At 28.5% G+C, this 15880-nt stretch overlaps 1 pseudogene; it reads right to left on the reverse strand.

Moving 5' to 3' along the window:
- Positions 1-5810: 5810 nt before the first annotated feature.
- LOC112684915 lies at positions 5811-6568 on the reverse strand (annotated as a pseudogene).
- Positions 6569-15880: the final 9312 nt, after the last annotated feature.

Consider the following 15880-nt stretch of genomic DNA (forward strand, 5'->3'; position numbering starts at 1 on the left):
TTGTGGTGTTTTTAGAACAGAGTTTTTTATTTCTATTTAGTTAGTGCACCCTTTATTTTGTGATTCGCCATTAACCAAGAATTTGTACCCGGGACCCATTCCAGTTTGCCCCTGCCGTTGCGGATCGTCCGTGTATTTGAGTTCTCGTCGCAAGTGTCGAGTTATCCACGGTCACGTGGGATAGAATCCAGCGGGACTCAAATATATTGAGGTACTGGGAGCTGTGCCTCCCTTTATATGATTACTTTATTGATATTGTAATATTTTAGTTTATTATTTTTGTGTATAATTAAATGGTTATTATACTGGTGTAAGGGCGCCCAACTACAATTTGTTATTATATTATAATAATCCATATAATAGTTGAATTATTTCCATTTTTTCATTATTATTATTAAGAAAATTAGTCCCGATCCCTCTGATCGATCCAAAATAGGACGTGCGATTCAGGACCACCTATATTCAGTTGCGTACGGCAAATACGTAGGCGTTTTGCCGCGTCGACTTAAGCGCAAAACAGTTGTAACCATACGAATCATTGACACCGTCCCCGTATATCCGGTGTGGCGATGGTCATGGCCGTATCTGTGGGGTCCGGGGTGTCTGGAATCCCCGAAATGTCTTCAATATTTTACGAATGTTTAAAATTCTTATTTGTTTTTAATACCAACATAAATATTTTCAGTCAAAAATGACTTAAGCTCCAATTAATCATTGACTGCTTTTAATTTTATATCATAATATCATATGAAAATATGATATTCATTTTAATAAAAGAAGATTAAATCTTTTTCTGTTTTTTTTTTTTAACCAAATATCAAAAGTTAAAATCTAAATTTAATAAACTACAATATATATGTTTTGGACGCCTCCCGAAAAAAATTTCTAGATACGGCCTTGGTGACGGCCACAGTTTAATTGAGGGGAAATGGGGCAGAGAACTTAAAAATTATAAGTTCAAGTTTGTGTTAGAAAATTGTTCGCACAAAGGCTCGGTTTTAAATCGCCGCAATTTGAAATCGATTTATCACAAAACTTACACGTTACACATGTTTGTATACACATGTACAATTTACGCGGTTAAAAACCGCCCCAAAATCATATAACCTAAACAAAATATTAAAAACAAAACAAAACATCACTCGTGATTTTTGTGCCAGTGAACATCACGAAGTCTTTTATGGTGACCTTTGCTATCTTAATAATAGAATATCGCATTCATATTAATTCCTCGCTAGTTCATAAACTACAAAATTGAACAAACATTGAAAATATTTTATATAAGTGGTTTTAAAAATAATACGGACTATAAAGTTTTATTCTTAAAATAATTGAAGTTAGTTTTTTAATAAGTATATATTTAGGTTTAAAAGTTCGTTGATGTTAAAAACTTCGAAATATAACCCAATCAATTTACATGTGGACATGGAGAATCTATCATTTCAATTGATAGATTTCGTTTTTTAATAATAAATCTATCTTTTGATAATACATTTTGGGCGATGACAACAAAATGATAACGTGGTGCTCTATTTGACTGCGAAAAGACAGTTATAGTTAGGTTAGTAATAGTAATAATATTACTCTATGGTATTAACTCACGGTGTAGAAAAGAAACTACTCTACACCATAGAAAAAGTATATCGCACTACACCATGTATTAACTATACAATAATTGCATAATTATTATCATACGAGTATATATTGTTCTGTGATATGATTTATTTAAGAGATAACGTATGCCACGCCCATCTGGAGACCGTGTTCAAAGCCACAGTCACTCGGAGTTGGGGGCAGTTGTCCGAAAAATGATAAGGACTGGAATCGAAAAACGGTGCCATAAAATGTGTTGCCAACATAAAATTTCTAAAAATTATATTATAAAATTATTTTTTTATTTAAGAATTTATACTGTTGCATTTAAATGATAATTATTATATTTTTCGATAATAATTATATTCAATTTAAACTATACTACGGTTCAAATTATATGACCAACCAATCCCTGTATATTTAGCATAGACATATAATATTTTAGTGCCTAATTTAATATTTGAAATTTCCTATTTAAAGATGAAATTAATTTCAATTAATTTATTTAAATTTAAATAATGTTAAGGATTTTTTTTTTTCATAAGTTTTAGAACCTATTTATTTATATGCTAATTTTTAATTATTGTGTTAATTAGTTACATATAAAATAAACAGGTATCAACTATATGAAATAATTTTTAATAATATATTTATATAATACATTTTTAAATACTTATTTTTCAGTACACACTTAAAACTAAAACGTAATATTTTATACTGTTTACATATTAGCACATAGAAAATTAAAAAAATGTACGAAAAAACATATATTTTAAGAAAGGTTTACATAAAATTAAATATTAAGCTAGATATTTATAAATATACATGATATATTACATAGATTTATAACATGGATATTAAGAAGAATTGTGAGAACAGAAAAGCATTACCCTTCTCTAATTACATTGGTTACTAAAATAATACAAGTCAAAGCTTTAACCCGAAAATATATCCATGATTTAATGTTATACATAATTATATGTTATCATAGTTTAAATTTTGGTCCTTTCTTATAGAAAATAAATATAAATAAAATAAAAAGTAAAAGTAATCAAAGTAAAATAAAATAAATAAAAAGTAAATGTAATCAAAATTTTTGTTGAAAACAGTATAACCTATTAGTATTTTTCCCGCTTTGAAAATCGGTGGACATTGTATAACTTTTATCAATATAAATTATATAATTGGAATAGGTAATTTTCGATTTAGTCAGTTGGTACTAGGGATGGGAAGTTTCGTTCAGTTGAGTGAACTAGTTCGTTCGTTCACTTAATTGAACTAGTTCACTGAATGATACACGGCTTATGTAATGTATATCTCGTAGTTCTGTTTAATTGGGAATGGGAAATTGGGAACTTGAAGTTTCGTTCAGTTAGATATAGTTCGTTATAAGTTCGTTCGTTCATCGTTCACTGAACGATACACGGATTGACTGAATTAGAGGTGTGTCGTTCGCGAACGAACGGGTCGTCGTTCGTCCGATTTAATTATTCTTATGGTTCGTTCGTTTATCGTTCGCCATCATAAATTCATAAATATTGTAGTGGTATGATTGCATGGTTGCACTGTTCAAAACGATGATAGTTCAAAATTAATAAATCGTTCTCGATTGAACGATTTATATATTTATTTTATTATTTTATTATTTATACATACAGTGTCTATGCCCTAATTTCAATAAATCATAAGTTCCATTACCCTATATATATTGCATATTATAAATCATTTTTGAGATCAATACTTTTGGCCCTTTATTATTAATATTTTAAAATTAAGGTTAAAACAATTTTTTAAATTATTTTTAATAATAATAATAATAATAAATGTAATCAAACAAAAACAAATTGGATTATTTTATTATAATAATAATATTTATAAATCATTTTAAGAGTTTTCAAAACTTATTGCATTATTTTGTCGATCGATAGTTATATTTTGGTTGAAATAATCGACCATTTGTAAGGGACTTAAAATAACATAAATTGCAATAGTAAATTTCAATGACAAATCGTATTGATTACGAACATTTATTACTTATCTTATGTCTTTATCCATTGTATATAAGATGCTAATAATAGCACAATTCAATTTACACTCACATTACTTATGACTAAATATAGTTCTTATCAGTACGTTGATAATTTCGATTTGAAATTCACGATAACGGATAATACTAAACGGTGACAATAATTAATAATAATATCATAATTATTATGATAAATATAAAAAAAAATTTAAATTATTGAAAAACATGGATATAAATAATACAGTTACGAAAGTTCCAGTGTTGAGGCCATTTCTGTTTCAAACTTCCCTGCATTCCCGTTTAGTAGAATTTCAACAAAATATACTTGCATCTGGGAAATTCCCATCCAGTTACCATTAATGCACTGACTCAATGGGCATAGCCCCCCCCCCAAATCGAAACTTTGTTAGAAATGATATTCGTTGTTTTTATAATTATCTATTCGTTTTTTTATAAATCGTAAAATAAGAAATAATAAAAACTATTTTCAATAGCATTAACAATACCAATTATGGTAGTTCGGTTACTTGCAAAAGAAGTTTCAGTGAGGTTCGTATCACCAGTACGGACACTTTTGAATAAAAGTACCAAACCTTCATAGTATTTTGTACTTTTTTTTCTACAATTTTGTACAACCAAATTAAAATTTAGTACACTCACCCAAACCCGAGAAAACCCGATTTTTCTATGGCCGCGCTAGGAATACGCATCCAATTAACCAATTATTATAAAATTGAAATTTAACTTGTACAGTATTATGTACTTTTTTTTGAATAATTTTGTACAACCAAAATAAAATTTTGTACTCCCACCAAAGCCCGATAATGATACAATCACCTATAAAATATTGTATTGAGTTTATTACATTTTTCTCATAATGTCAGTGTTACGCACTACGGAGTAGTACCTTTTACCATTATAATCTATTAAGTTGTTCGTGCGGCTGAGCACTTCCGTTTTTTTTTTTAAAATGCGCGCTAAACGCGTGTCATTTGCGCCATGAGTTTCCCGAAACTTCGAGAAGTTTCGTGGCGCGCCCTCCCCCTCATGCCCCGTCAAAAGAGGACCGGTTCGGCCAACGAACGCTGCTTTTGTGGCATGTGTTTCTTTTGCTTCCTCTTTCCTCGCACGAAAATTGCCGGTCTCTTCGTTCGTGTGCGTCGTCGATGACAACGTTTTCGTGTGATTGCCGTGTGCTTCCCGTGACGACCGTTTCTTGTGGTGTCAATTCCGGTTTTCGTTACGTATGGACGTATTTTTCATTATTATTACTTTTGTCGTATCGCCAGCATTTTTATTTATTGGTCTGCCGACTTCGTGTGGTACGGACCTGTGAGTCGTCCGTCCATGGTTATTTTTTTGTGATTTATCTACTTCGTGTTCGTCGTTCGTCCGTGGCTTTCATCGTGATCGTTTCCGGCTCCTTTTTCAAGACGTTTTGAGTGCGGTTTGGATTATGTCCACAACGGTCGACGTAGTTGTTCTCGGTTCTTTTTCAACGTCGTACTAGCCGCTAAGTGACACTGTCGTGCCTTGTTCCCCGGACGTTCAATCGCTGAAGAATTTTTCAGATAATCTTCTGCTTACCATCGACGAAGACATCAGCCGGTCTTTGTGTTCGTCGCACGTGCTTTTAGCACGATCGCGTGGGCGCAACATCCGAGCACTAGACCGTTCGAGGTAGATGCTAGCTTATCATAATGTTTCCGTTATTTATTATTTATTCTATATTTGTATTGGACTGCCGTGGTTTTTTATTATTACAATTATCTTGTGTTATTGTCGATAAGGCGTATTATTATTGTTATAAAATATTTTATACATTTTGTACTTACAACTGGGCGCCCACATTTATTCTTCTTCTTATTATTATTATTCTTTAATATATGGTATTTGTACCCAAAATAAAAGAATTTGTCGTCACCCGTTATTTTCTTGTCCTGCACGATAGAACAAAGTAGTAAGTATTATTATACAATTTTAAATTATTAACTTTTGTTATCTATAAGATAGCAGTGGTACAGATACCTGCCTTGTATAGGTACGAGTACATACTTACAACGGACATAGTCATGTCTTAGTATTTTGCATGATATTTTATTGACATGCCATGTACTTGTAACTGTTACGTGTACTTGTTGTATTGATGATGTACTTAATTATATTAATAAATATATATTAATGTCTATAATCACAGAATCTCTGCATTAACTTTAAAATTACTTGATTTTGATAATACCTGCTCCATTAAATCGTCATAGCATTGCCATTGATCATTTGATCTTAAAGCATATGCTATACAATGTCCACATGACTCACTCAATTATCTTGCTGATCCATTAAAAGCAATTACCCCTTTTAAATTGTATACATCACCATGCACTTTTATTGTCTTGCTAATATCTCCAAGTTTCAACAAAACCTTCCCTGCATAATTTTGTGAAATTTTCGTAGCATTTTTAAGATGTGAATATTTACCAGAAACTCTTAAATCTATGAATAATGAAAACAATAACATAACAATTAAAATGTAATACATTACATAAATATACTACAACTACTACTAGTACTACTACTACAAAATTTATTATTTTTTTTTTTTTCATTAATTATTTTAATATTTTTCGTGGTTGTGGTTTTGTGTTTTGTGGCTCTATCCCTCAGTATTATTCCACGGTAATATTATGACTGAATTTTTAATTTGTTTGAGAGTAAAAATTTGGTGCAAAATAGTTAAAGCAAATTTTAAATGGACTAAAAACACTAAAAAATACAAATAACGATAAAATAGGATCTTATACCACTTTCCCATATGATTTTGAAATAATTCAAATGTATTTATTTACCTTTGGGTATTGACAAGAGTTCTACAATAATGTGATTGATTGGTTTTGTAACCACTTCTCTTAAGCAATTGCAATTGATGGAAAAACATACTTCTACTTTCATCCTCCATTTCTAATAGAACCTATTATTTTAATTTAACAAAATACGTACATTAATTGTATACACGTAAGATAATAAAATTAAAAGAAATGTAATAACTTATGATATACATAAATTTTATTTACCTTATATAATACAATAAAAATAAAACATAGTTATGATAATACAGTGGACCGTCGATTATCCGCACTACAAAACTATTGAGTACAAATTTATTTTTAGTTTCATTTAATAATTTAATTTTATCATTCGTTATGTTATATCGTGTATTATGTTAAATTATATATATGTAGGGCTAGGATTTGTATGCAACAGCATGTTTTTTTTTTGCGACTTCTGATTATTAATTTTGTCAGTAATGTTTACGAATTACCTTATGATGAGATAAATGGTGGTATTTTTATTTTGCATGTTTTTGCATATTTTGGATAAAATGCATATTATTGCATTTATTGAATAAAATGTATATTATTGCATATTTCGATTATAAGAATGCGAAAAATGAATGTTTTGTAGTATATTTCGTAATTAATATTTATAATTAGAGGCGGATTTATCTTTTTTTATGGCTATAGGAACCAACAATATACCACCCCTATAATAAGTGAAGAAGTTATATAACCCCTTCCAAAATATCTAATCTAAATATTAAATATATAAACGTATGTACCTTTTTTTTTCGCTTTTATTAATTAATCTACTTTGAAAAATATCAATGGATGTCCACTAAATTTTAATAAAAACAAATTTTTATAATAACAGCATAGGATTATTAATATACAGTCGAAATAATAATATAGTGTGGCAGAGGGTATTTATTTTTCCCAAAATTTCAACGATAAAATATTAACAAAATGCTCTCATTATTATACAATTATTTTTCGTAAATATAAAGTAATTAATTTTCCAATCTTTTTTCAAACATTATTTCGTTCATTATTCGGAAAGACTACTTTTTTATTGATGATAATAATTATAAAATATAAATAATAGTAAATAATAAAATGTAAGATGAAATATTATAGTAATAAATTAGTAAAAAATATTAATAATAGTTAATAAATATACAAATAAAAATACATAATGATATTAATAATTATTATTGATGCTGACCATACTTTTCTTTGGACATTTTTTTTTTATGTTCGGCTCAATATTTGATAGAGAACACCTTAAGTTAGATGCGACATCTAAACAATTTCTATGTTTGTTTTTATAACTGCCATGCTGGAGAATTCAAACTCGCATAAATAAGTATATGAAAATTTTACAAGGACTTTTAAAGCTTCATTTGAAATTTCAGGATAAATGGGTTGGTATTTTACCCAAAACTCTTCCATAGAGCTACTGTTAAAATCAATTTTCGCGCGTGAATCGTTCTTCAGCTCGACTGCCTGTTCTTGAATTATATCTGGAAATATGTCTACGTTAGTACTGAATGAAGAACTTGTTAATATATATTGCCAACTTTCGTTCGAAAAATTTGGAAAATATCGAGTGAGTTTATCAGTCAAACTGTCGAGATGTTTAATCACTATATCTATCAACCCAGCAGGACGAAATGGTTCTTCTTCATCAGACAGAAGTTCGTTCAGTCGACGGAAAGACGAAAAATGTTGAGTCTCTTTGTTAACTCTGCGTTTCCAAAGCTGTATCTTTTCTAGAAATGCATTGATAGAATCGTTGGCGATTATGACGTTGGTATTCCTCCCTTGTAATTTGAGATTTAAGTTAATAGACTCAAAAAAATCTGTTAAATACTTATAGTCTTTATCGGTTATCCGTTACTGATACCCCGATAACGGATATAGAAAACCAGTCGATTATTTTTTTTTTCTCTAAGTTTTAAAACAAAAAATAATTTAATCAATAAAAGTTGTATTTCGTAATAACTGCTTGCGCCTCCTCAGAAATGTTTACGCCCCCCCCCCCCAAGGGGAGCGCGCCCCCTGGTTTGAGAACCAGTGTGTTAGATAATGCACCATCTCATCTTGCTGAAAAATTGAATATAGTAGACCCACATTTTAAGGTTATGTTTTTTCCTGCCAATACTACTGCAATAATTCAACCTATGGATCAAGGGGTAATTGAAAAGCTTAAACGGACTTAAAGAAAACAAATATTACGACGTTTGCTATTGACGAATAGTGAAGAAAATGTCATAAATTGTTATCGAAATTTAAATTTAAAAGATGCATATTATATGTTAGCTGAATCTTGGCAGTTACTTTTAATACGAAATAGAAAAAATGCGTGGAATAAATTATGGCTAATTTCAGAAGTAATTCAAGAAGATGAAGAGATACAAGAGATAACCGAAATCACAAATTTACTAAAATCAATTCCTGGGCTTGAAGTAAATAATGAAGTTGATGTGATAGATTGGCTAGAAAATGATGCAAATGATTTAGGATTTGAGATATGAACGACGATGGAATTGTTGAAGCAGTAAAAGAATCAGAATTGCCATTTGAAATTGAAAATGAATATGAAGACGCCGAGAAATATACTGATCCTACGTCTGGTGAAGTCTACAGAAATGGAGTCAGCAATGCAGTGGTATGAATAACAACCGGAGTGTAATACAACCAAACTTTTATTATTAAAAAGAATAAAGGACTTGGCGGCGAAAAAAAGTTTATTGGAAGTGCAAAAAAAAAAAATTATTATTCAAATAAATACATTATTTTTTTATATTATGTATGAATATTATATTTAGTATTAAACCTAGTAAATTAGTTTTTAACTTGATATTAAAATTTGCAATGGTTGTTTGATTATCCGCATAAATCGATTATTCGCGCCCCCTTCGGTCCCAATTAGTAAGGATAATCGACGCTCCACTGTAATTGAATCGGTTATTTCAAAAAGGCCATTTCTCCATACATGTTCAAAATTAGTTTTATGTGATAGATGTATTTAACTAATAATAATGCATATTTCCTGCGAGACCGCCATATCATAGTTGGTTTTTTATAAGAGAAATAATTCAACCCATTTTCAATTTTTATCTAAATTTAATTTTGATCTCTAAAAATAGTTTTTTATGTTTCCTGACAATTTTCATTTTATGGAGATATGGCCTTTTCGAAATGATCGATTCAATTATTTGAGTAGGTAGCAAAGTAAGTTTATATCTCATATATTATATGTCATAAACAGTATTCACAGTTTGGATCACACTATTTGACTGTCAAATACAATATTCATTTTCTATTTTCGGAAATAACCGTGTATAAAATAAACATCTAGTCAAATAAATCAAGCTACATGCACAAACTAGAAATTGGGGTTTTTCTATTTTTAATTATTTTCATTTACATTTAGTCCACTATATATTATAGAGAGGTATAGTGCGGTGGAAAGTAAAACTCGGGTTATTGATACCTAATACTAAGTTATTATTAAATTATTGTCATATTATTTTAGTAATACGGTATTACTGTACAGCATTGTGTCTATTATAGGTAGTAGGCACAGTATAAAATGTGATGACCATAGAAAAAACGGATTTTCTCGGTTTTGGGTGGATGTACAAAATTGTACATAATACTGTAGAAGTTAAATTTCAATTTTATAATAATTGGTTAATGGCCGTGCTGAGGATGCGTATCCCCAGCACGGCCATAGAAAAATCAGGTTTTCTCGAGTTTGGGTGGGTGTACAAAATTTTATTTTGGTTGTACAAAATTGTATAAAAAAAAAGTACAAAATACTGTGAAGGTTTGGTACTTTTATTCAAAAATGTCCGTGCTGGTGATACGGACCTGTTTCAGTGCAATGAAAAAAATAAAAACTTGGCTAAGGACATCGTTGGTTCAAGAAAGGTTCAGCGATCTTTCAATACTATATATTAAAAAATATAAAAAGTGATAATATTTTGAATATCTTTGCTGATACAAATAGATATTTGTCATTAAAGTAAAATATTAATTATTTTTAAATATACTTATATTACTTATATACTTATATTTATTTTTTTTTTTAATACAATTTAAACATATCTATATTTTTAATAGTAATAAGTTTTACTTGTGCATGGAAGGAGTGTGGGGGGCGAAGCCCCTGTGGGTTAAAAATATTTTTATTTCATAGAAAATTACCATAATAATACATTGATACGGGTTCGCGGTGAATTGGTCGCGAACAATTGATCGCTGGTGAATTGATCGCTGGTGAATTTATCGCCGGTGAATTGATCGCTGGTGAATTGATCGCGGCTATAATTAGCCGCTATAAAAATTGATCACCGAACAAGAATTATTTTAAATATTTTTTTAGTTATACTATACTACAGAAATAACACAAAACAAATTGCATGAATATTAAAATACTATTATTGATACTCAATTATAATTCTATATAATATGTTTTTGTTTTATGTTATGTTTACTCATTGTAAAATATTATTTAGATTCTATAATAAAAAAATAAATTCTAAAATAATATATTCTAATAATTGTTTAAATAAAAAAAAATAAATATTTTATACTATATGTTATAATTAAAAAAATAAATTTAAATTAAAAATTATTAATAATAAATTTAAAAAGTATATATGTATTACATGAAAAAACACACAGGAACTGATGTATTGTTAAAAATATGATGAATAGCATTAATCGCAGCTTTTTCAAAGTCAACTATAATTGTCTTACGATTTAATGACTCGTTCAAATTTTTTAATGCTTTATAAAAATTAACATATATATTTTCCATTTTATTAGATAATAATGCGAAAACTGATGGAAAAACATTACTGAATTGAATTCCGTGTAAATTTGAGAAGATAAATTTGGTGTCGTAGAAAAAGTGCTATCTGCATACCAGTGTTCACAATTTTGCATAAGTTGTAGATTTTTTGAGTAGAGAAAATTAAAATTATATTTTCTCCAGGACCACTATCAAATAATAAAAAAGGTTTACCATCAAATGTAGTCTTATAATCTTCCGGAATGATCAATTCTATTAAAATTTTTGGGTTATGTGGCGCAGTTTGTTCTTTTTGTCAAATAAGTTATATTTTCCTCTTTAAAACAGATACTGGTGGTATTTGTCCTGCAGCAGCACTTGCCAACTAAACAATCAAACAATCAAAAAACTTGATTGATCATATAAAATTAATTTAGGAGTGATTCTTTATGTTTTATAAATAAATTTCAATTTTAACTTACCGTAGTTGAAGCAGAACTAATTACAGCACAAGTATTCAGTTCTACATTTTGGGTGTCAATATTTTTTATTTAATTAACAACTTTAGCGGCTTTAATTTTTTCCACAATTTGGTACATGATTATGTGCAATTTCTTTAACTACGTGGTCATTTTTCGAATGAATACGTCATTTGCACTTTAATATCTTATATTGATCACACTTCCGTCATATTGATTTATTTTCAGTTTCAAATTTTTCAAAAATGTAAACGTGACCGTTCCAAAGTAATTTATTTTTTCCTTTTTCACTGTTTATGAATTCCATTATTAAAAACCGTAATAAATATAATAAATTTGACAAAGACGACACCGCACCAGCATTTTGATATACAAATATACTAAACGTATATAATTTAGAATAAAGATTGCGACAGTTTATCGCAGCTGCAGAGTGAGTCAATTAATCAACAAAAATCAATGATTTATTATCAATTTTATAGCTACAGCATTCAGTTTATCTTTTATCTTCATATAATATAGTAGAATTGAGGAAGAATGTAAAATGATTTTCTGTAGTATAGTATTACAACTCAAAAACAATTACAAATAATTTTTGTTTGGCGATCAATTATTATGGCGACCAATTGTACCCGTGATCAATTCACCAGTGATCAATTCAACGGTGATGAATTCACCAACAATCAATTGTTCGCGACCAATTTACTTACATGTTTTCATGGTTTACAACTTCAACTTGACTGTAATTCAATAGATGAAGTAATAGGTGAAATTCTGAAAAATAATTTAAAATAATTTTGAGCATCATTATTTGAACTTTATGACGGTTGAAAATACACTCTACGTACATAAGATTAAATTGGTACGGATTTTTGATTTAATTTATTACGATGAATAAGACATAAATATTTAGCAGTTAAAACCAAGGTACCAAAACGTTTTTTATACAGTTGAACTATTCAAAAACTGAAATCGATAACAGATAATATATCGGTGAACAATAAACGATGAAAAGGGATAACGAATAACGAAACAGAAACGAAAAATGATTAAAATTAATATAGAATAACATAACAGGAAACGATTAACGATTAAAATATACAAGAAAGTGCATTGAAAAAATATTTATAACTATCAGTAAAATAGATTTGGAACATAGTTATTTTTGTAAAATAGACAATATCTGTAAATTTTTTTTTTTCAAATTTGAAGTTGATATTGATTAAAAGCTTATCTGACGTACCTAAGGAGTTATTGTCTATAATTTTTTTTTTTTTTACACTGTTTTTAAGATAAGTTCCGTAACCATATGGTAACGCTAGAAGCATATACTACCCATTTTAAAATAATCATATTTTTTATCAAATAAATATCGTTATAATAGGTATACAAATTCTACAACCCAATTATTAATAACGAAATCAATTTTAATAATTATTAGATAAATATTATCTAATTATAAATATTACAATAAAACTGAATAGTTATAAACTAATTTATTTTTTATGGAAGTTAACGAAGCAATCGATACAAAGTCCAACGTCACATTTCACATACATTGTTCGTCCCACCGATTTACAACCATCTTTTGCACACCTCCTTCTTTTCTTCTCTTAAGTATATGAAACTAAATGGTCTATACGATCATGTCTAATATCATTGGAACACGACTGTCGGATGATGACAACTACAATTGTGTTACCATATGGTTACGCTAGTCTTTAATAGGCTAAATTACTAGGTAATCTAAATAAAATAAATATTAAAGGATGTTTAAAACAGCAATAAATGTATCAACTAATAAAATATAAATAAGCATTACCAATTATAATTTATAAATATGCTTTCTGAAATTACGTCGGATATTGTCGGCGCGGAACCCGTATGGCCTCATCAAAAATAATTTCGGTGACCACCGATGAAACAGTAATACCACAGAATAGATTAATCTATTCTGTGGTAATAGTATTACCATGGTATGTTTTACTGTAATACACTATAAATAAGTTATAAATTGATAATAAACACATATTTTACGTGGTATGTGTATTTTATTGTTGTACAACAAATATGATTGCTGTATTTATAAGTTATAAGTTATGAGAATTACAAAAAGAAAATATCGTTAAAGGCAGGGATGTATTAGTACGTATACGCAGGTATACTGCGTATACTTATCAGCAGATTTTCGATTTTCGGCGTACACCTAATGTAAAATATTATATTACGGGTATACGCTTCTAAAAGAACTCGAAAATAAAAAAAATAATAATAATAATTTAATAGTTCATTGGAAAAAATGTTATGACCTATAAAATTGATTGAAATATTTATCTGTTGAAGATAACAGTGTACGCTGTGTTTAATGTATTTTGTTAACTATAGTGAATTACATTGAATAAAATAATATGGAGTATGGAGATTCAGTCCATGGTTCTTAAATGTACATCATGCAATTTCTAACGCCCTGCAAATGTATATCTTGTGGTGTTATATTTTATCGTCTTAATAGAAGTTATAAACATGTAGTTATAAAGGTTTAATTAAATTTTTTCGAACGTATCGATAGAAAAAAATTGTCGAGTGAAGCTAGAAAAATTATTTTAGGATTAATATCCATATTTTTTTAGTGCGTATACCCACAAATACAGTATATTTACAAATATACCACTAGTTAAAAGTAATATATATATATATATATAATATAATATTTAAAATATGTTATTTTACATAGTATTGATTGCTAAATACTACATTTGAAAACCTTCAAATTTTACACTACTTTAAATAAAGTAAAACACTAAATTGTTCATTAAATGCATTGTTCACTAAATTGCATTAAACGAAAACATATACTCGTACTAGAACCTGAATTAAAATATTTATTTTACCAATAACAACAATTTTTTAACAGTTTTTTATGAAATTTACGACTAGATCTGAATAAATGCCAACTTCAATAAAATAAAATATTAATTTAAACATTTAATACTAGTGTCAATATCTGTTTTATGTATTTTACGTAATAGCAAAACATTTATAATTTTGAACGTTGAATTTAGGAATTTTATAGTTCAAGTCTATTATCGGCAGTTTTGGTTTAATAATTTTAATTTAAGTGGCGCAGGTTAGGAATATTACAGATAACGTTTGTACATTGTACGCACACAAATTACCTATTCAAAGGCAATATAAATTCTATATAAATTTTATATACATGTATGTATATATGAAGATACGAGACCCTTTACCAGAAGTAGCTGGGAGAGGAGCGAAATAATGTAATTATTGTTATACTTTGTTTTTCAATCTGGAGATTAGTTTTTAACAAATAGATTCATAACAAATGCCTTTTTGATGTTTCTGTTTGCCATTTTCTTGAGCTTGACAGATGTGACTCATGTAGTGATGTGGTTAACCTGCATCCTTGCATATTTTGCTGAAGTTTTTTTTTGTGTCTTCTTCTTGAACGTGCTTTTTCTATCATCCCCTCCATTATTAAACTGCCTAATTCATTTCCATACCTCAACGTGTGCCTTATCATCTGCGATGTGCTTTTATTCAGAGTTTATTTCTTCCCATTGTAGTATAATTATTATGAATCTTATATTTTTAAGAGATATTACACATTATTATTATGTATTTTTATAATATTCTATAAAATTAAAATAATACTTGGTTTTTATGATATTTTTATCATTATTTGTTCATACGGATGCCACTATTTACACATATTGTTCCTAAATTTCGTGTTTGTATATGATTGGAATTTGGTGAATATTATTTGTTCTACTGTATTCCTATTGTTCAACAATAACTCACACAATGTAATAAATATATTTTGTATGTTATATCAGTCGGAATAATAATTAATGTTTACAAAAGGTTAGTCGTATGATAATTAATATTAGTGTGTCACCCAGTGACGTAATTATGGCTAGACTATGGGGAGATATAATTTGTATACGAGCGTACATATGCATGTGTAATACATAAAAACTAACATTATAAATAATGGCGGATTCAAGGGAAAATCGTTGGGTTTTATAATTATTATAAAAGCTCGTTAAAAGTCGTTTTCCGTCTTTAAAAACCATTATATTTAAAAGAAATGGGAAAAATAAAAATGTACAGCACTTCCCCA

The sequence above is a fragment of the Sipha flava genome, unplaced genomic scaffold, assembly GCF_003268045.1.
Source record: "Sipha flava isolate LNK unplaced genomic scaffold, YSA_version1 258_pilon_pilon, whole genome shotgun sequence".
NCBI classification, from domain to species: Eukaryota; Metazoa; Arthropoda; class Insecta; order Hemiptera; family Aphididae; genus Sipha; species Sipha flava.